This window comes from Podarcis tiliguerta, assembly GCF_965153285.1.
Source record: "Podarcis tiliguerta genome assembly, chromosome: 9".
NCBI lineage: Eukaryota > Metazoa > Chordata > Lepidosauria > Squamata > Lacertidae > Podarcis > Podarcis tiliguerta.
Genome location: NC_139542.1, coordinates 45,633,605 through 45,655,313, shown reverse-complemented (window position 1 = coordinate 45,655,313; position 21,709 = coordinate 45,633,605). Strand labels below are relative to the sequence as shown.

The following is a 21,709-nucleotide window of genomic DNA, read 5'->3' as shown; positions in this document are numbered from 1 at the left end:
ATGATTACACTGCTCTTTTTCCTTCACCTCCTTAAGAAATCTGCTCAATTTTGTTTGTTTCGGGTTCTGTTCTGTTTTTATCCACAGGGCCTTTTCCTGCAGCTCAAGAGGGAGCAGGTTAAAAATTCAGGAATGTTTTCTCCTAACTGCTTAAATTGGGCTCTAATATTGTTGCTGAGTTTGCAAATTAAGATATAAGATCAGGGCTGGCAGAGATTGTCATATTGTCTCCTCTAATTTGGAAAAGTAGACGTAGGCTCAGGAGAAGCCCATAAAAAAAGACTTTATTACTTTCTACAAGGCTGACATAGAAACCAGTGCCCCAGTCCCTTCTCCCAGCCTCTTGCAATTACATTTCCGCAGGAACAAAAGGGAAGGAATTAGAAACAGGATAATGTAGCTTTAAATCACTTCTCAAGGCTTTGGCCTTCTAGGGGGAGCCTCAGTGTAGGATCCCCCGCCCCTTTTCTTTAAAAAAAAAAAACCACAAAAACCCACCCTTCCTATATTGTTCAGTGTGACACAACAAAAAGCACAACTTGTTTGACCCTTCCTCAATAAAAAATAAATAATTTTGTTCTGACATCCTATAAAAGCTGTACATGAGCCCACTAAGCCCGGGTGTCTCCTCCTATTGACATGTGGAAGCTTTGCATAGCTATAGAGAAAAGATCCTTGCACAGATTGAGCTAGAAAGTGATCCAGATAAAAAGAAAAAATCCTGAGCTGCATGCTGCTTGAAAGCAGAGTCATATTTTCAGGACATGAGATTATGTCATCACTAATCTCTGTGTAAAGATTCCGAATTGCATTTGGGGGGAGAGTGAAGTTCTTTGAGCATTATGCAGCAATATATAACTTTCCTTGTGAACTCATGAGAACACAATGTTATTGTCTACTCACTCGCAGTCTGAGATACATATCAGGGCCAGCACTTTTCTTCTTCTTTTCTTTTCTTTTTTTTCTATTCTCCATTCTCCTTTAGGATTTATCACATATGTTTCTTTTTCCTAAATGTAACACAGCTTCAGAAGGCAACAATTTGAATTCTTCACTTGTGTCTGCTCCAAACATTCCATTTTACCCCTATTCAATTTATGTATCATTTTACACTGCCAAAAAAAAAGGAGCCAGCCCTACCATTAGGCAGAGTGAGGTAGCTGCCTCAGGGAGCTGGTCCGGGTGTTGTTAAAATGTTACTTAGAAGGTACTTTGAAGCACTGGAAGTGAGGAATAAGAAGAGACAGTTCCCTACGCTGCTAGTGATCTTGTTCTGAGGGTGCATGGTGCTGGCAGGATGTTTCAATGGGGAAGAAATTCAATTCAGTTAACATTTAAAGGTGAACATATCTACAGTGGTACCTCAGGTTAACTACTTAATTTGTTCCGGAGGTCCGTTCTTAACCTGAAACTGTTCTTAACCTGAAGCACCAGTTTAGCTAATGGGGCCTCCTGCTGCCGCCACGCCGCCAGAGCACAATTTCTGTTCTTATCCTGAAACAAAGTTCTTAACCCAAGGTACTATATCTGGGTTAGTGGAGTGTGTAACCTGAAGCATATGTAACCTGAAGCATATGTAACCCGAGGTACCACTGTATTTCACACTTTCCAAAATGACATCCTTAGAAATGCACAATTCTCCAAATTTTGCAGTGCAGTTCTCCAGCCAATTAATGCATTCAAAAATACATATACTGGGGGGAGGGGAAATGTGAACATCAATGCATATAGTGTTGTACCTTGGTTGTTGAATGGAATCCGCTCCGGAAGTCCGTTCGACTTCTGAAAACGTTCGATAACCAAGACATGGCTTCCAATTGGCTGCAGGAGCTTCCTGCACTCAATCAGAAGCTGTGAAAGCCACATCAGATGTTCGGCTTCCAAAAAATGTTCGCAAACCGGAACACTCACTTCTGGGTTTGTGGCGTTCAGGAGCCAAAACGGAAGAGTACCAAGGCATTTGACAACCAAGGTGCGACTGTATGTTAAAGAAAGTAGCATAAACATGCTTTGCAAAAATGTGTATATGTGGCAAAACTGCAGATAATAATGAGCAAATTAGGAGAAATTTGCATTAAAAGGTTGATGAATTTTCATAGAGACTTTTTTTTTATTTAAAAAAAAGCAAACCATGTAAAGTGATGTAGAAATGTGGAGCACTGAATTTAAGATATGAAAGATTATAAACTGAGAGGAACCAAAACTGGCATATTCACCCATTGTCTCATGCCCAGAATTCTACGATTCTGCTAGCGTTTTTAGGAAATGACAAGATTTTGAGACTTGTTTACTATCAATAAGAAATGAGAGGCATTAGTTCTAACTTTTAATCATATAGAAATACACAACAGGTTTGCTTGGAAGTGGTTCCATTCCAATTTATACAGGTAGGGATTTTTTTCTTTGTAACTGAAATGGAGGCAACTTTATATCATTCCACATGACAATCGCTACCTCCTAGTAAGTCATGACCTTACCAACACATCTTCCCAAAACTCAAGGTGTCCTCACCTGGGTCTTGAGTCATTGTACTGAAAATGGCACACCATATGATAACAGGCTCCACATGAAGCAATTTAAAGTGACTTCGGCATAACAGCCATAATGTGTAAACTAGCCCTTATTTCTGGGTAAATGTGTTTAAAGATTGGAGTGTAAGCCTATCCTAAGGCTGTTAGAATTCCAGCAGTAAAGATTCGCTTTGTTCATCAACATTTATTAACGGGGCAGGTTTATTAATTCCATGTGTTGCTGTAGTTCAACATCATCAGGTGACCAGGAAAGCGGATCTGTAAATGATAGATAACATTCTCCCTCCCCCCCTGCCGCCCCCTTTTTTTTTTTAAGTGAGGTCATCTTCCTTCAAAGTATAGCCAAACTTTTACACATGTGCAAATGTGGCTGTAGGCATTGTATGAGCTTGCATTTTAGAGAAGCAATTCTGGGTTGAAACAACAAAGAGTCCTGTGGTACCTTAAAAACTAACCATTTTTTTAGTATAAGGTTTGTGGGCTAGAGCTGATTGACGGACATTTGAAGCAGCATCCTAAATTGGCAAAATATTGTTGTGAGTTGGGGGGGGGGTTAGCCTGCATGATGCCCAAGTCCCTTCCAATTCCTGGGGTCCTGAGTACAGCAAGTGTTAAAATCTAATGGAGAAACCATTTGTTGAATTAGCTAGGCAAGTTCCTTTGTAAGATAAAGGCCGCAGCTGCCTCCGTAGTTACCATCTAAGTATGGTCATTAGTCTGACAGTGGAAGTTGCTCTGATCCATAGGGCACCTGTCTGGTAGTGAGAAAGATAAAGGCCAGGGCAATTGTGTGAGCTAGACTAGAAGCAGGCAGAAGCCAGAGAGTGAGAGCCATGCTTGATTTCTGCTTGCTTCTCTCTATGGGAGAAACACCTCTTAGGGTGTTGATGCTGTGAAATAACCGGCCTCATATAGCCAACATGCTTAAGTCTAATTAACACATGAAGGGGATAAGACCATAGAATAAGCTGTCCTGTCAGCCTTAGCTCACCTTAGGAAAGAATTAGTTCCTCTAGCCTACCAGAGAAGCTCAACCTGTGAAGAAGCTAAGCTGATTGCTGCAGCTCAGACTGCATGGCTCTTACAAGCCATTCTTATGTTCCTATCCAAATAATTTAGGAACTTTCACCATTGTAACTAAGCCAGGTTTTACTGCATGTGCAACTTTTTCTGAATGTTCTATGGAAAAGCACATGAATCTGACCTTTGGAGAATCTGTAAGTATATTTACAGATGATTAAAAAACCATTTTTAAGGGACCAAATGTGTGGTCTTTTACTTTGCTAATGGAAGAGGGGAGAGGAAACCCTCTGCCTGAAACGCTAGAAATTGTTTTATATTGTTGTAAATTGCTGTGGTTTTTATGATACAGAAGTATATGAATATTGGTATAAATAAATAAATTTATTTAAAATCCTTATTCCAGTTGACCTGATAGTTTATCTTTGAATACTTTACAAACTTATACAGACGTTTTCAGCTGTTTATTTTTTTTCATTGTTAGAAATCTTTTTTTAATTTCATGGTTTTTATCTTTTAAAAAATGTGCTAGCTGCCATGAATCGTATTTTATCATCATAATGTAAAAATAAGGAACCTTTCAGTTAAATTTGAAAGCAAACTAATGTATTTAATGAGTTGACATGATAGATTTCTATAAAAAATCCTGAGCAGACAGCCAGTCTGATTTTATTTAGGAAGCTAGGCTGCAATTGATGGCAACTGGCCCATGGTTTTCTAGGGAAACACCTGAATGCATTCTCAATTTATTAAATTATAGTTGTTGCTTTACTGATATTGTAGGTTTTTTCTGCTGGCGTTTTGCTAACAATTAAAAAGCACCAAAATGTTCCAATTTTATTTTATAGTTATCAGATTCAAGAAAGGAATTGCTGTAATCCTGTTGACAGGTGAGGTCATAGAAGGAAGTTTAGAAACCAAGTCAGCGCTTACTTCAGATATTTATCATATCTAAATTTCAGTGAACAGAGTACTAGCCAATATTTTTGGCTTTTAAATTTCATTGTTTTAATAAAAAATGGACATGAGATTTTCTGATATGCCAGGAGAACACGAATGAGGTAGACGAGAACTGTAAAATGTGTCAAGAAACCAGTGTAACTTGGAAGATTATGAAATGAAGTTGAAAATCAGTGAGTTAAAGCAAAGAAATTTTGCACAAGAGGGTTGAGTAAATTATACTGAACATTTTTTAAAAAATGTGCAAGGGACAAGAGGTTAGGAGATGAACTAGGAGAATCACTGCAGAATGACATGAGAAGCACTATAGATAATGTGAGGAATTAAACTAACTAAGGAGGATGTGAGGTGATGCCAGAACAAGATATAAATTTCCCAAAGGAGGAAGAGATATGGAAAGAGATCGAGATCACCATGATCATACAAAATGAGAAAGTTGACAATCCAATGCAGTACAAAAGCAAATGCAATCTGGAAGGAGCGCCAAACCAAATATTAACCTCTTGGAACTGAGAGATTCTGGCTGTGGAAGCAAAAAGGCTTACACCAGCATCAAGGCAGAGAAAAATAATTTGATGAAGGATTAAGAAAGACCCAGATTTCACCTTCTGGGAAATGGAAGGGTTAAGTCATTGTCCCCCATATTTTCCTCACTTCGAGGGTGGGAAACTTCAGGCCTTGGTGCTGAATGCGGCCCCCTATACCTCTCTGCCTAGCTCTGGGAACTCTCCCCAAGCCACACACCCTCTTCTTAGTCAATGCTCCTTACTGCCCCTGCTTCACACTGTAAATGTTTTGTCTGGCTTGAACATGTCCCTGATAATTTCTGATAACACTGGTCAACAACAAATTTCTTGTCTGCGTTTTTTCAGCTGATTTAGGACAAATCTGATGCGCTGAATCCAAAAATCACATTGGTTTTGCTCAATCAGGTCAAGTTTTTGAGCTATGGCCACATGTCATTTTTTTACGTTTTTGTTCACATGTACGCTTGTGTGGAGCATTTTAGAAGAAGTTGGTGGGGGCCATGTCGAATAATTGTTTTGATTGGAAATGATTATTTTAATGACAAGAAGTATTCAGGTCCGATAGTTCTGGGTGATTATGTCGAAAAGGGATCATTTTGAAGTCATAAAACCTCAAAATCTTCCATAAATTGGTGCGGCAAAGCATAAAGTTGGGGGATCAAAACCCCTGGCTCACTCGAGTACACTGAAGGAGAACAATGAAGGGGTGAAGTATGTGCTGGAGAAAATTGGTTATGATAAGCATAAGTGGCTTATTTGTGTTGACCTGAAGATGGTGAACTTTTTGTTGGGACAACAGTCTAGCTTCACCAAGTACCCATGTTTTCTGTGCATGTGGGATGGTAGGGACCGTGCTCAGCATGACACGAAGAAGGGCTGGCCTGTGCGGGAGGAATTGGTGCCTTGCAGAAAAAGGAACGTCATCAACGACCCTCTGGTGGACAGAGACAGAATACTCTTCCCACCGCTACACATCAAGCTCGGCTTAATCAAGCAGTTCACCAAGGCTCTGGACAAGGATGGTGACTGCTTCACTTACTTGTACCAGGCTTTTCCAGGATTGACCATGGAGAAGTTGAAAGCTGGCATCTTTGACGGACCTCAGATCCGTCAGCTCATCAGAGATCCAGAGTTCGGAAACTCAATGAACGAAGTGGAACTGGAAGCGTGGAAGGCATTTGTTCTGGTAGTGAAGAACTTTCTTGGCAACCATAAGGCCAGAAACTACGCAGAACTTGTCAACAACATGCTGACTGCTTTCAGAAACCTGGGCTGCAACATGAGCGTCAAGATGCACTACCTATTTTCACATATGGACCGGTTTCCTGAGAACCTGGGTTCAATGAGTGACGAGCGGGGGAGAGATTCCATCAGGACATGAAAGAGATGGAGACCAGGTATTAGGGTCGCTGGGACACAATCATGATGGCTGACTACTGTTGGACTCTGAAGAGAGACCTCCCTGCCGCTGAGCATTCTAGGAGTTCCAAGAAACAGAAGTTCAAGCCCTGAAGTTTGAAAAATGGTGAAGCAACATGCAATTTACGTGTACTTACCTTTATCAATGCCCACCATTCAGTTTACAGTAATCGATGTTTCTATCAGGTAATCAATATATATTGTTGCCAAAAATCAGCTGATAATGCCACAAAAATGTAATCGATTTTGTCACAAGATCTGATTTTTTTCAAATCAACATAGCACAAAAACCTGACCTGATGGAGAGAAACGGATGCCATTTCCTGATTCAGCAGTGCAAAAATACCCTAAATCAGTTGTAGAAATCTAGACAACATTCAAAAAGTAAAAAATTGTTGCCCAGTGTAATGCATCTTATTTATCTGAGGATAAAGAGGGTTGTGTTAGTGTGTGTAGAAAGTGGCCTACTGTACAAAGGTAGCGTCCACATTCATTGCTTTGCTCACTTTTCATTTGGTCCCACCCAGCACCAGCATGTGGTCTGAAGCATCAGTGACTGCCCATATCTTCAAAAGCTTGACTACCTTTAAGAATAGGAAAGAATTTTCTCCTAGGCAAAACATGCTGACCTTCTTCTAGTGTGCAGCGAACTAATATCAGTGTACTGGAAGAAGCAAGGATCACCAGTGTTGAAGCAATGATTCTTCAACATCAACTTCGTTGGACTGGTCATGTTGTGCGGATGCCTGATGATCGTCTTCCAAAGCAACTACTCTGTTCTGAACTTAAAAATGGAAAGCGTAATGCTGGTGGTCAACAAAAGAGGTTTAAAGACTGTCTCAAGGCAAATCTAAAAAAATGTAGTATAAACACTGACAACTGGGAAACACTGGCCTGCAAGCACTCTAATTGGAGAACAGCCTTTACCAAAGGTGTCATGGGCTTTGAAGACACTCAAACTCAGGATGCAGAGGAGAAACGTACTAAGAGGAAGGCACACTTGGCAAATCCACACCATGATCAGCTCCCACCCAGAAACCAATGTCCCCACTGTGGAAGGACGTGTGGATCCAGAATTGGCCTCGACAGTCACTTACGGACTCATTTTTAAAACCATGTTTATGGAAGACAATCTTACTCGGCTACGAGTGATCACCAAAGAGAGAAAACTGTCTGAGTGTATGATATGTTGATGGTTCAGACCAGGGTTGAACAGAGGTAGATCTGGATTCACTGAGAGATCTCTGGGAGTTCTGCAGTAGCACCACAAGGGGGTTGTGATTCCTGATCATTTAACAATAGCAACAACAAAAGGGCCCAGTTAGGCTACTGAAACCAAGAAAGCTTTGGAAGAAGCCAGGAATGGATTTTTGTGTGCATGGTAAGTGCATAAGAAGGTCAAACTAAAGGTCCATGTAAAGGTTTCCACTCCTCCGTTCATATCCTGCCCTGCAGGTGCTTATTTGAGCAGCCTCTCTCTCATTGCTGCTTGCACATATATGATATTCCATATATATATATATATATATATATATATATATATATATATATATATATGAATTCACTGTGTTTCATGTCTAGTATGCTTTTTCACTGCATGTACAGATGCAGCAAGTAGCCTCAATGCTTGCGTTATACAATTATATATTTGCGCTGCAATTCACAAGTGACAAAGTGCATAGTTTCCTCTACTTCACTACCCCATTTTCAGATCACAAAGGAGTTATCCGATCTCCAATTCTTCTAAGGGGTAGTAGCGAATGGAGGAACCACAAAACTTCCCAAGAGTGGTGGGAAGAGTTGGAGTCAATTTTTATTACCTAAAACCCCTTCCAAGTGATGCCATGTGTTGCTTAGAGTTGAATTCTGGGTAATATAAATGGCTGCCACTGGATAGAGCAATGCTGCTATTGCTATGCAACTGTCAGAAGAAAACAAAAAAAAATTAACTTTCTGGGAGGTTTTGCTTCTGGGAGGTTTTGCCATATCCCCCCCCCCCATCCCCAATTCAAGTGCAAAGTGTGAGGTTTTGACTCATTTTTAGCTTTTGTTCATGTTGGGAAAATGAGACATATAAAGCACTTTTGTGCTATCACTTCATTGTGGTAATTCCTAGGTACTTCTCTTTTTTACTCACTTGTGTTCTGCCTATGTTGGGAAATTGTATTTGACTGTTAACATAGTGCATAGGCAGTTAGAAATTTATATCTCTGTCCCCTTGCTTTCTAAGAAATACCAAATCTCTCTCTTTTTGTAAGACAGCAGAACTGTTCAAAATATACCCATGCATTCTATTCAGGTCATCTAATCAATCTCTTAAAGTGGGACATATTAGCATGCCAAATGGAAGAAGAGGTTGAAGTATAATGTTGCTTAAAGCCACAGAGTATCAAGCTAACATACAAGTCACTGCCTGGAGTTCAAAGACACTAGTTTATTTGTTTAGCCAATAATTGTCTCCTCTGCCTTCAGAGTGGTCTTGAAATCGCTTCTATGTTTAGAAACAAAATTGCTTTGTTAAGGCTGCCTGTCACTGCATTTCTCCTTTTTTTAGAACTCTGTTTATTCCTAATAACCCATTTCCCAATTGACTCACTTCTAGTATTTGATTGATTAATGTGCATCTTCCTGGCATATTGTAGCCAAGGACTTTGGAAATCTTCCCAATATGCCCAAAGGCAGTAAAGCTAGCTTGCCATTTCAGATTTTCAGATAACTGATAAATTCCTTTAGTGTTTACTTTTTAGAATCAACTTTACATCTGAATATATTTGTTTAGCATTTGTTTACCACACAATCCTATGCATAAAATCAGTCCCACTAAGTACAATGGGGCTTCCTTCCATGAAAGTGTGCATAAGAAAATAAGGTTAATGACAGCCATAACAGCACAGAATTATGCAGCTTTTGCATAGGGTACCTCTAATATAATTTATGTAGATGCTTTTATTTATGGTGGGCAGGATAGAGAGAGAGAGAAATTGCTCTGAGCAAATGAGCATGCCCCATGAAGTTTAATAGAAGCAACAAGAAAGACTAATGTAATAGGATATTTCTATCCTACAGTTATATATAGCTGGAACAGCACGTGACATGTAGGTCTACATTGCAAGCCTATATTGTTTTATACCACTTTAGCCATCAGGTCTGTCCTTGCCCTCCAAAAGTAATAGTTTGTCTATGCCTGATATAGTCCAACATTGTCTACTTTGATGGCAGGGACATGGGTGGCGCTGTCTAAACCACTGAGCCTCTTAGGCATTGCCAATCAGAAGGTCAGAGGTTCGAATTCCCGTGATGGGGTGAGCTCCCGTTGCTCTGTCCCAGCTCCTGCCAACCTAGCAGTTCGAAAGCATGCCAGTGCAAGTAGATAAATAGGTACCACTGTAGTGAGAAGGTAAACGGTATTTCTGTGTGCTCTGGTTTCCATCATGGTGTTCTGTTGCATCAGAAGCAGTTTAGTCATGCTGGCCACATGACCCAGAAAGCTGTCTGTAGACAAATGCCAGCTCCCTTGGCCTGAAAGTGAGATGAGCGCCACAACCCCATAGTTGCCTTTGACTGGACTTATCCATCCAGGGGTCCTTTACCTTTACCTTTTTTTTACTTTGATGGGCAGCAGCTCTCCAGGTTCTCAGGGAGAGGTCCTATACCCAATTCTTTTTAAACCTAGCGAGGCCAATAATTGAACTTTCTGCCTTAAGGGGCCTCTTTCCAGTCCTCAACCTGCCTCACAAAGATCTTCCTGTGCTGGGGTGAGGTCTTAACCCCAGCCAAACTGAACAATTCCCCTCCCTTCAGAGGAAGTGGACTGCAAACATTCTAATCACATTGTTCCCAAACAGTTGGAATATTCAGCTCAGTCAAATGACACCGAAGGCTTCAGCATCACAAGGTCAACACAGTATAGATTACTGCTGTGTATCTGATGGATACATTTGTCCTGCTTCAAATAACTTCGTGATAACCAAAATGCATTTAAAATGACAGCCAAGTTCTGCTTCTAGTTTTAATGCCATGTAAGAGAATCAGTGATGTGACTATTGTTTACTGCTTTATGGGAATATCCCCTGTGACATCATGAGTCAGTGATAGTGTCTTCTCCATGCCACTTTCTTACCTAAAGTAGTCTCTATAAACATGTATGGTTTGTTTTAAGGGTCACACTACACTGCTAAGAAAGACCCAGACAATAGTGATTGGTTTGCTGTTATCTAAGCTGGAAGAAATAAATGCATCGATATAACCCCACAGGAACGTTTGTCTCCTTTATTGCAACATTGTTAGTCATGCCTAGCAGAGATTAACATTCATCTCCTTTCTGACATTATGAAAATCCTCTTCACACAGTTTGTGCTATTAAAGTTTATATGACCTCTTCGTAGAAGCAGGTATTATTGCCAAGAAGCAAAAGGGAGGAGAAACATATTAAAGAAAAAGCTTTCAATGCCTCCTTGTTTTCAATGTCTTTTTTATTATTTTAAAAGGAGGAAATTTATTATTTGATTCAGTTCCTCAAATTAGAGATTGCATCGTTGTAATGACTTTATCTAAAAACACATTGATATGAACAGGAAAGCGCTCTTGGATATCACAGGGCTCTCAAGTCCCAATCAGCCCTCAAGTATAATTAAATGCAAACATATCTGTGTCTTTATAATATCTGTGTCTTTATAATAACAACAACAAAACAGTTCTGTATTTGCCTTATGGAGAATGTGGCCTGTTTTGCTCCATTAGTAACATATGCAGCTACCACAAACATGCACACACAGAGAGAGACAGAGAGAGAGAGTAGCCATTGCATCATAGATATGCAGAACAGGAAAGATCACTGAGGGTTATCTAGTCCAATCCCCTTGTAATGCAAGAATCTCAACTAAAGCATCCATGACAGAGGACTATCCAACCAGGGGCGGAAGAAGGGGGTGCGGTAGGGGCGGGTCGCCCCGGGTGTCACCACTGAGGGGGTGGCAAAATGCCAGGCAGCACTCACCGCTGGGCCTGCAGCGCACCTGAGTCATGCCTCTTCATGCTCCACGCTGCCCCAAACAGTCCGCCCGCCGCCTCCCCCTCAACTGTAGGGCAGTTGAGTGGGAGGAGGCAGGCAGACTAATCAAAGGCCCCGCTGAGTGTCATGTCCTGACTTGCCCCACCCCACAGGCGGCTGGCCCCGCCCCAGGCGCCTGATCGCCTTGCTCCACCACTGTATCCAACATCTGCTTAAAAGCATCTCTGCTGGAGAGAGGGCGAGGAAGAGGAAAAGCTGCAACCACTGAGGCCTAGCCCCAGGTGATGGGCCAGCTCTGAGGGGCAGGTAGAAGGCAGGGCTGCCCTGAGTGGGAAGAAAGGGGGAGCAAAGTGGGGTGCATTTACAAAATGCTTTGTAAATCTGCATCTAATCTTGCTGCATCTAATCTTCTCTTACAGCTGCAGCCTTGGATTCAAAAAGAAATCAAACATGGTGCACTCTCTGCAGCTTTTCTTCCAGCTTCTGGCTCATATAACTCAACTCTCTGTTGTGGACTTTTGTCTTTCAAACGAACCACAAGCTGGAGCCGAGAGAAGGCTCCTGTTGCTGTCTCACACAGAACGCTTTCCTTTGTATTCCTTAATGACTCATCGCCCAGGGTGTCACCTCAACGGGAAGCTAGCATGGCTTATATTTTAACACTTGCTGGATCCAGGGGTTAGGAGGCTCTCTGCATGCAGCCTACTTTCCCCCACCCGAAGCTCATATCAATATTTAAAGAGCTGTTTATCTTTTCCCCCTGCAATTTATGTTGAGAGTTTGGAAACACCATTGAGCATTGTGCTCTCTGATGCACCACTGCAAGCTGAGTAGGCCCAGGTGTTCCTTTTACTGAGACACAGAAATTTTCATAGTGCTCAGTGGCCCCTTTAAACTCCCATTTTCGCCTGTTTTTGCTAGCAGCCCAGCATTATTCCTATCCCCCTACGTCCTTTTGTTTATTTAGGTGTGTCTGTTTATTTCTGCATCTAATTTAACACATTTCTAAACTCAGCCCAGTAAATTTTTAAAAGCCAGTATTTAGAGTTTCTCACATTACCACCAAGTGCATGACTAATATGCAGATGTATGCTGGACTGGAGAAGGAGCTCAGAGTGTGGTGTGAAGGATGTCAAACAAAGAAATGTTTCCCAAGATGCAATTAGAAGCTTGTTATATACATCGGGCACTCCTCCTATCCACCCTGTCAAAAAACTATGTGCGTTTATGAATGTATTGCATTTCTGTACTGCTCTACAGAGTTCCCTGCACTCCATAGCAACACCTGCAGGGGAGAAAGATTTGTGTTGGCCTCCGAGTGGACGCTGCAGCTCCAAGGACTTGCAAATTGCTGAGGCCCCCAAAGTTCAAGGCCTCATTTAATGGGTCTAAAATAATGGGTCTGCATTATTTATTCAGTGGTTATTTCGTTAAAGAACTCTGCCTCTTTATGAACAGAGATAACGCTAGGCTCAAGATTCACAAAAGCAGGATCTTGGAAACTGAGGGTGATGCCTTAAGAGACGTAATGTCTGTGATCAGCAGTGATGCTGCACAATGCACAAATCATGCTTCCTCACAACTTGCCTTCTAGGCATCCACACTTTTTCTTGGTTTTTCAGACCCAAATCCAGGTGGGTAGCATAGAGTGCCTGGGACCAGCAAAGATGGCTGAGATTGTCATGGTCCAGTTTTGCCTTATTAAGCTTTGGAGCCATACTGTGTTGCTAAAGGGGTACTCCTGTGAGTTGACCTATGCCAGCTTATTGAAGACATCAGTGGCTAGCAGGATGGATTAAAGAGTGGGAGATGAGGTAGTCTTCTGATGCAGTAGGTGTGAGACTGTGTCATGGACTGGCTGGATGCAGAGAAGTGGTGGGAGGCACCAGTTAGGGAATCCCCAGGGGAAGATGGCTCAGAGCCAGGAGATTAGTTTTGGGACAACAATTAGTGGTCAGAGGAAGAAGAGGGAGCAGACCATCCAAGATGCTACATTATTTCACCTTATTTCTTTTCTTGGTGTCACAACACTTAGAATCCAATTGTCATCTTTAGGAAAACTACATTTCCCAGAATTTGCCATGTCCTATTCTGTTCAAATATTGCAGTTCATCCAATGTGTGTACCTTCAGCATCTGTTGATGTTGTGGACAATGGGGCAACCCACTGTGCATGAACCATTTGCACATTAAAACCCATGTGGTGCACACAGCACATGCTTCTGGTCCTGAATAGGGTAACTGTGCCCCTGAAGGACCAGGTGCGCAGCCTGGGAGTCATTTTGGACTCACAGCTGTCCATGGAGGCACAGGTCAATTCTGTATCCAGGGCAGCTGTCTACCAACTCCACCTGGTACGCAGGCTGAGACCCTACCTGCCCGCGGACTGTCTCGCCAGAGTGGTGCATGCTCTGGTTATCTCCCGCTTGGACTACTGCAATGCGCTCTACGTGGGGCTACCTTTGAAGGTGACTCGGAAACTACAACTAATCCAGAATGCGGCAGCTAGACTGATGACTGGGGGCGGCCGCCGGGACCACATAACACCAGTCTTGAAAGACCTACATTGGCTCCCAGTACGTTTCCGAGCACAATTCAAAGTGTTGGTGTTGACCTTTAAAGCCCTAAACGGCCTCGGCCCAGTATACCTGAAGGAGCGTCTCCACCCCCATCGTTCTGCCCGGACACTGAGGTCCAGCTCCGAGGGCCTCCTGGCGGTTCCCTCATTGCGAGAAGCAAAGCTACAGGGAACCAGGCAGAGGGCCTTCTCGGTAGTGGCGCCCGCCCTGTGGAATGCCCTCCCAGCAGATGTCAAAGCGATAAATAACTACCTGACATTCAGAAGACATCTTAAGGCAGCCCTGTTCAGGGAAGTTTTTAATCTGTGATATCTGTATTTTTTGTTTCTATGGAAGCCGCCCAGAGTGGCTGGGGAAACCCAGCCAGATGGGCGGGGTACAAATAATAAATTATTATTATTATTATTATTATTATTATTATTATTATTATTATTATTATTATTATTATTATTCTTGATTGCAATGCTCTATTGCAATGCCCATTCCAAGTACCATTTATAGCACTTTCACTGAGATATCTTTTCATGCAGTAAAGGAAGTTGAATGTTGTGAGAGTGTGTGTGTGTGTGTAAAAAGCTTGCTGTGGTCTTGTTTCCTGGATATAATCAAAAAGAGGCACGCAACCTGAACATTAGAGCTGTTAATAGCTGCTTTGGAGTGGAGAAGGCCAAGGATGCTTGGCTGTTTGCACTGAGTCATACGTTTGGAAACAAGGCCCTAAGTCAGAGCTATCAGCCCTAGTGCTGCTGTTTTCCTGGCTCACGATAAGCCTGTCTTTCTATCCCAGGCTTGGGCCTGCAGTTTAACATAGCAATGACAGCAATTGGTCATCTTGAAAAACATCCCTAACCCCTCAAAGTCTAATACAAATCACTTATTCTTCCTAAAAAGGGAGTGAGTCATACGACTTAACAGACAAGCACATTAAGACTACATTGTTAATGTGTGCTTTAATTAGTTATGTGGCATATAATGATATGGGGTCAAATCATAATTTAATTTCTGTACACTATCCTTTATTTATTGTGAGCTACAGCTAGACCACCCCTGCGATGAAGGATCGCCAAATATTATAAAGGATTCTAACTGTAGACATCCAGGAAGTTTGTGATTCACTTCCCACAAAGGCTCTTTACATGTTGGGGTGGTGTTGTTTTTTAAGAAAAAGTCTTTGGCATTATACAACCTGCTTTGAAATTTGTAGCCTAAAACCTTTATAAAACATCAGTTGAAAAATCAAAACAGATGCAAGCAAATGTGAATGAGTCTTTTTAGACAAAATATAATACGCCTTTTCGTTATTAATTTTTACCTCTACATCATAAATGCCTCGGGTCTCATGTAATACATCTCTAGATGTAAGTGAAGAACAGCCATTGTTTTATTTAATTTCCCCCACCCCACCCCCCACGCCAAGGAAATGTGATCATGTTCTGGTGAAAAGAAATTCTTCTAAGTCACATCACATATGAACTGGGATTTAATTAAAATTGTTAGCACATTATTAACTAGCAATCTAGTATAATGGTATAATGCAATCTAGTAATACAATGAGGAGATGGGATGGCCAAATGGATGTGCAAGGTCAGTAGGATTCAGTTTCTACTCTTATATCCTTCTCATTTTCCAGAGCCTAACTTTATGTACACAGAGAGCTTTAGAGGAATACTGCGGTACATTTAGCCCAGCTATTTGCAAGCTGTGTTGATGACGGAGCCATAGATGCAGACGATCTTTCCTGAAAGATAATGTGCCCTCTATTTCTAGTCTTTGCATTCACCTGGTAGTCACTGGCAACACAGGAATGTATTTCTCAGTGTTGGCCATAGATTGATCTCTTGATAACAGTAACAATAGTGGAAATAATAATACTACATGGAAGTATGTGGCACATTGAGCGCTGCAAACATTCAGTATTTTGTTCATTTATAATATTTGGTACCTTACTGTCTAGCCCTACTAGGACTCCCAGAATGGCAAATGAGGAAATTTAACACAAAATAATAAAGAAAAGAGTAAAAATAATTTAAAAAACAGCTGTGCAGCAGCGCATTCACTTTAAAAGTGCTGGGTCTTTACCTGGTAACAAAAAGGCATCAGACTTTGCACTGAGAAAGATTTATTTGGAGGGAGCAAACATAGAATTGGGGTGCCACCACAGGGTCCTGCTCAGATCACCAAGTGCTTCTATGAAGTTGAAGGAACCCAGAAAAGGCAATCTGAGAATGGTCAAGAGCACTTTCCTGCTTGTGATCCCCAGCGACTGGTACTCGGAGGTATACTGCCTCTGATTCTCAGTTCACAGCCATACTCTCCAACACTTCTCCAATGAAAATAGGGATGCCCATTCCATAATTAGAATGTTACTCTTTATACCCCACACATCTTACTGGGTTGCCCCAGCCACTCTGGGTAGCTTCCAATATATATCTAAACATAATGAAACATTTAAAAAGCTTCCCTAAAGAGGATTGCTTTCAGATGGCTCGGGGGTCAAATAACTCCATACCCTCCAACATTTCTACGATGGAAATAGGGACATCCTAAGGAAAAGTGGGGCATTCTGGGATCAAATCAGAAACCAGGATAGCTTTTCTAAATCAGGGACATCCCTGGAAAATAGGGACACTTGAAGAGTTTGCTAGCTGATCCTCCATTTATTTGCCTAATCCATTATTAGAAAATGAATCAAATCACCAATAAGGGCCAGTTCCAGAACTGTAGCTCAAAGCTCACCAAACAAGTTTGTTTTTTAAAAAAAAGTCTGGGAAAACTTTGTTCTTATTAGGGCTTATCATTTATTTATTTTTTACTAAAACATTTTTACATGGAGCTGCTTGCTGTTCATATCATATCTATGTAACCTTGACTTCTGTCAGGTATGATTCTTGGACTGGCTAGCCATGTAAACTTAAGTATAACTTTATTTTCCTGGGAAATTTTAGGTGTGTGGTGGGATTCAGCATGCTTTTCCAAAAATTCCAATGCATGGCCATAAATAGCTTTCTGTGGCGTGTAAAGTTAGGAATATGGTTTTAAGAAACAGCATAGTGCTACACACTGGGAAATGGTTTTTTTTAATAAAAAAAAAAAGCTGAATGGGTCCTTATATTCTCTATATATCAGCTGCCTAATGGCTTTTCAACAGCTTGAGGTATTTTGTAAAAAATTCCCACAGCTGCTTCACATTAGCAATCGAGCTTATTACTAAGGGACCAGGTAGCTTTGATAAATCTTAGGTCCTTACACCAGTTTCTTGTTGATTACAAATAAACAGCCCCAAATCTCTTAATGGTGTGAATTTCTCTACATTTTTCTCAAGCGATTTTGTTCTGATCGAAAGCACAGCAACAGACTTCATAAAACACATTTTGCCCTGGGTTTAGTTCTTTGGGTTAAGAAGTTACCTAATGTTTTCATATCCACAGAGTCAATCTGACCTAAAAAGTAATATTAAAATAAATAGGACCTGTAATAAAATGTTGTAGTGTGTAGTATTCCTGTTCAAAGCTCTAGCCAACTTGCCATGCCCTTTTCAAGACATTGCATTCCATTCCTCCTCCCAGTTTTCAATTCCCCCATCACTACCACCAACAGTATTCCCTGGCCAGTGAGCATGCTCAGTAGGCTCTTTCGGGGTTCCTAAATAATGTTTGTCCTACTACTAGCCATATAGATCCTTCAAGCCTATGGATGGTGCCATTTTGGATACATTAGGACTGGCAGTTGCAGAACTGAGATTAATATTCCAAACACAATAAGCGCTTTCAAGGCTTATTCTGGTTTTGAACAAGTTATGTAGGCAGGAGGCAGGCATGTGTGTTTGGAAGAACATCTTAAGAAGTTTCCCTACAACTGAGAACAAACAGTGTTCATGATATAGAAACCTATGGCATTTTTCTGCCTACTTCATTGTTGTTGTTGTTAAATGTACCCAAAATTATTAAGTATTGCACACAGATTTAAAACAAGACATTTTATTTAGGATTTAAAATGAGGGACGGATCTGTGTGGGATGTTTGGGCCTGCAGGTTTCTATTTCAGCATTGGGGTTGGACTTTATTGCATTTGAGTCATCTTCTGGTCCTATAAAAATCAAATGAGATGGCTCATTTGTCCTCGTTCGTCTCTATCTATTAACATCAATGGGGCTGATGTATATGTAACTGCTTGCAGGACTGCAGCCCTGGTGTAGTCTGCAGACTTTTGGCAAGCAATATGTTTCACTTTCAGCAACATAAAAGCCAAATATAGCTTAAATCCACTTAAACTCTCTTACATTTTATTTGGTGTTTAGTATCAGGAAACACACTGCTATGTAAATGGTAAGCAACAACCTAGTAAGAAAATATTTGCTCACTCTCTGAATCTGCCATATGAATAAAAAATGAGTCGAGCTTGGCTGAAAATAGGGGAAACAAAACCATAATGACTAAAAGGAGGCAAGGATCAACTCCTGTAAAAACTAGGGCCAGTTATTAATGGAATCTAAAAATGAATCTTTAAACCCAATAAAAATCAAATATCAGCATTGGGCCTGTTTTGATCCTCCGCTCCCACTTACATCATTTGTATCCTATCGGTGGCCTCAGCCTTCAGCAACAGGGTGCTATTTACAAACCAAGGGCCCAACTCGCTCCTTGGACGTGCGTGTATGGCTCCTGTTGGCACCAGGATCAGCTCCTCATCCAAGGGAAGCATTTGGCTCCATAATAGTTAACAAATAGCTCTGGTAATAAATACCAAATGTCTGTATCATCAAAAGCCAGGCGCATTCGCAGATAATAGCGTAGCCTGACATTTAAAGTTAGACTTTTTATGTAACAGAGAAACATGTGCGTGTTTCTTTGGTGGACACAAAGTTTTGCAGCAGTTGTTAAACCTGTTACTATTGATGAGGCTAAAACCAACAAATGGGAATGCTGCTGGCTAAAAGTGCTTCTAACAAAAATAAACTTGTACATGTGAGAACTAAGCTTTCTTTAAAAAAGAAATTATAACATTATTAGGGAGGGGGGATGGATAGTGTTCTTTCCTCCTTGTTGTATAAAGGTCTGGATTATGCTGTACAGCAGGAAGAAGAAACCCAAATGTGGCCCCCAGGACTCTCCCTAGCTGCCACCCTTCTCTCCCAAGCTGTAGTCCTGACTGACCCTCCTTGAGTGCTTTTCCATGGCTGGGGTGCTTCTTTGAACTCTGATAAAGTTTCTTCCTTCTCTGTATGGAGGAAGAAACTAGTCTGCTATACCCAGGGAAAATGTACATTCATTGCTCTGCCCACATTTGCCTTTCGCCTCATCTTTCTGGCATGTGGTTCCCAGAAGGTCATTTACTAGGGAATTCAGCCTTAGGGCTGAAAATGGTTCCACAACCCTGTTATGTGGAAATTGCACAATCTGTCATAATTTCTGACAGAATCCCTAGGATTTCTCCAGAGGAATGGTATTCAGGGGGGCCTTCAGGGCTCTTTTGAGGTAGTAAGAGCAGGAATCCATGCACACAGAGTAGGGCTGGCTTACCACATTGTGAAATAATATAATTTACCACCTGATGAGGTGGACCATTAAGCCCAGAGTCTACCTCATTGTACCAAGCAATGGCCTCTTTAAGTCACTGATCATGATGGTGGTTGACACATGGTAAACCAGAAGCAACTGATGTGGCGACCACTCAAATGTTGTTCAACCGCAGCTCCCAGTATTCCTAGCCATTGGGTATGCTGGCTGGGGCTGATGGGAGTTAGAGCACCATTGTCATGGACTTGCTAGATACAGAGGTGAGAGGCACCAGCTGGGGATCCTGCAAGGGAAGAAGGCTCAGAGCCAGGGGATCTGTAGTGGGAAGATGAAGTGTGGTCAGAGGGAGAAGAGTGGGGAGGAGGTGTCAGAAGCTGAAGAGGTAAAGGGGTTCAGTGAGCAGGAAGAGGCTATGGCAGAGAGCAATCCAGAATCAGGGGCAGAAGCAGAGGTTGGAGAGGAGGGAGGCCAAGAGGCAGAGATCAGATAGGCTGCTTGAGAAGATAGGGAGTCAGCTCCCCACCCCGGTCTCCCAGAACCCACAGAGGTACAAAGAGGGTGAAGCAGAGACCAACAAGGCAAAGAAGTCTCAGTTTGCTTTGGAAGGACCCAAGGGAGAAGAAGGCCTCATGGAGCTGTGGGAAATCTTCTCAACTGCCTCAGTGGGGCATCCCGAGATTACAAGGTCTCTTTAAAATAGGTAGTATGTCTAGAAACAAGGATTGCTCTGTTTCTGTAGGTGATGCTTTAGAATGCTTTTTAAGTTTAATCAGCTACCCAAACTTTGCGTGAAATAAAAGCAGATTTGTTATTCTTAAAATGATGGCAAGAGCATTATTATATACTCCCTCTTTTTTGAGTGTGAGGTGTGGAAAGAGTCTAGCAAATGCACACTCTGCCCCCCCCCCCCCTTTACCCTGGAACTTCTATGTACCCTTAAAACACAGTGTAATATTTTAATCCCTCTCACCGACAGAGAAACACTTATTCTGGGCTAAAATGATTAACAGCATGTCATAGATATCAATGACAAATGTTCATGATCTCCAACATATGTATTAGATAAAAGGGTTGGCTTAGGATTTCAGTAACAAGAAAAACTATGTGAAGGCACATAGGTATTATTTTCTCAAACAAGGTATTATTCAAGGAGAATCAGTAAAGCCAAGTATATGTGGAGTAAAAAAGAAATAATATTTGTTTTTAAGCATCACTGCAATTGCAATTTAATTAAGGACTAGAGTATAATTCTGAATGTGCAGTGTTGCCATTTCATTTCTGGGGAAAGAGCTTCTTTGATTCTGGTCAAAAAGCAAAAAAAGCTTACCTCATCAATCAAGAATGCAGCATGGTCTGATAATAGCTCCACCTTGGACATTCAGTGAACATCAAAGTAGATCTTAAACTACTTTTTATGTCAAATGCTACCTGGTCTTTGAAGAAGATTCTTAAAAAAAAAAACACCAAAAAAACTCCATGTGACTCTAGGCAAATGTAGCATCACCGTCATATTCATAAGAAAGAGAATGGAAAAAAAGAAAGAAATTAAAATGATAAATAGGGGTCAAATACTTTGTGTCTAAATCATGACACACAAAAAACTTACTATCTTCTAAAACAATGTCTAATGCCTTATGCCTTTTTCCAAAAAAGAATGAAGGAAGACCAACACTGTAATGAAGTTTCTGGACTATTTTTAAGAACCTTTTTCCAAATATAAATATACGTTAAGAATATGGTATGCCTGCATTCCAGGTTTCCCTTCATCATTCTTCCCATAGCTTATCTTAACACTTTGTGCATGGAGGCCAAGTAGCTGCCAAACTGATTTAAATTCCCTATTCATAGTTAAAGAGCCATGGAACAGGGGGGGAACACAAGAAATACAGCTTTCTCCCTTGGGCCAATGACTTTGTTTAGGTGTAATACTAAACTATGGTTTATTGTTATGTGAATGAGCCTTAGACTCACCAGCTTCCCTCTCCCCTCCTCCAGTGTGACCATAGTTTAGTTATGTGCAAAACTGGTCATTGTCTACCAGACATTGGTGGCTGAACACATGGAAAGGCAGAAAGGCATCAGTAGATATAATAAACACATTTTATGAAATACTGGGTAGTCTGTGGTTGGGGAAAATATAATAAAAT

The 21,709-nt window shown here is 41.3% G+C and overlaps 1 long non-coding RNA gene across 1 annotated transcript in view; it reads right to left on the bottom strand.

Moving 5' to 3' along the window:
* Nucleotides 1-20,476, bottom strand: part of LOC310685426 — a 621,470-nt gene extending 600,994 nt beyond the window's left edge. Inside the window, exon 1 of the long non-coding RNA XR_014515241.1 lies at nucleotides 20,457-20,476. This is a non-coding gene — a long non-coding RNA (uncharacterized lncRNA). The remainder of the gene's footprint in view (nucleotides 1-20,456) is intronic.
* Nucleotides 20,477-21,709: the final 1,233 nt, after the last annotated feature.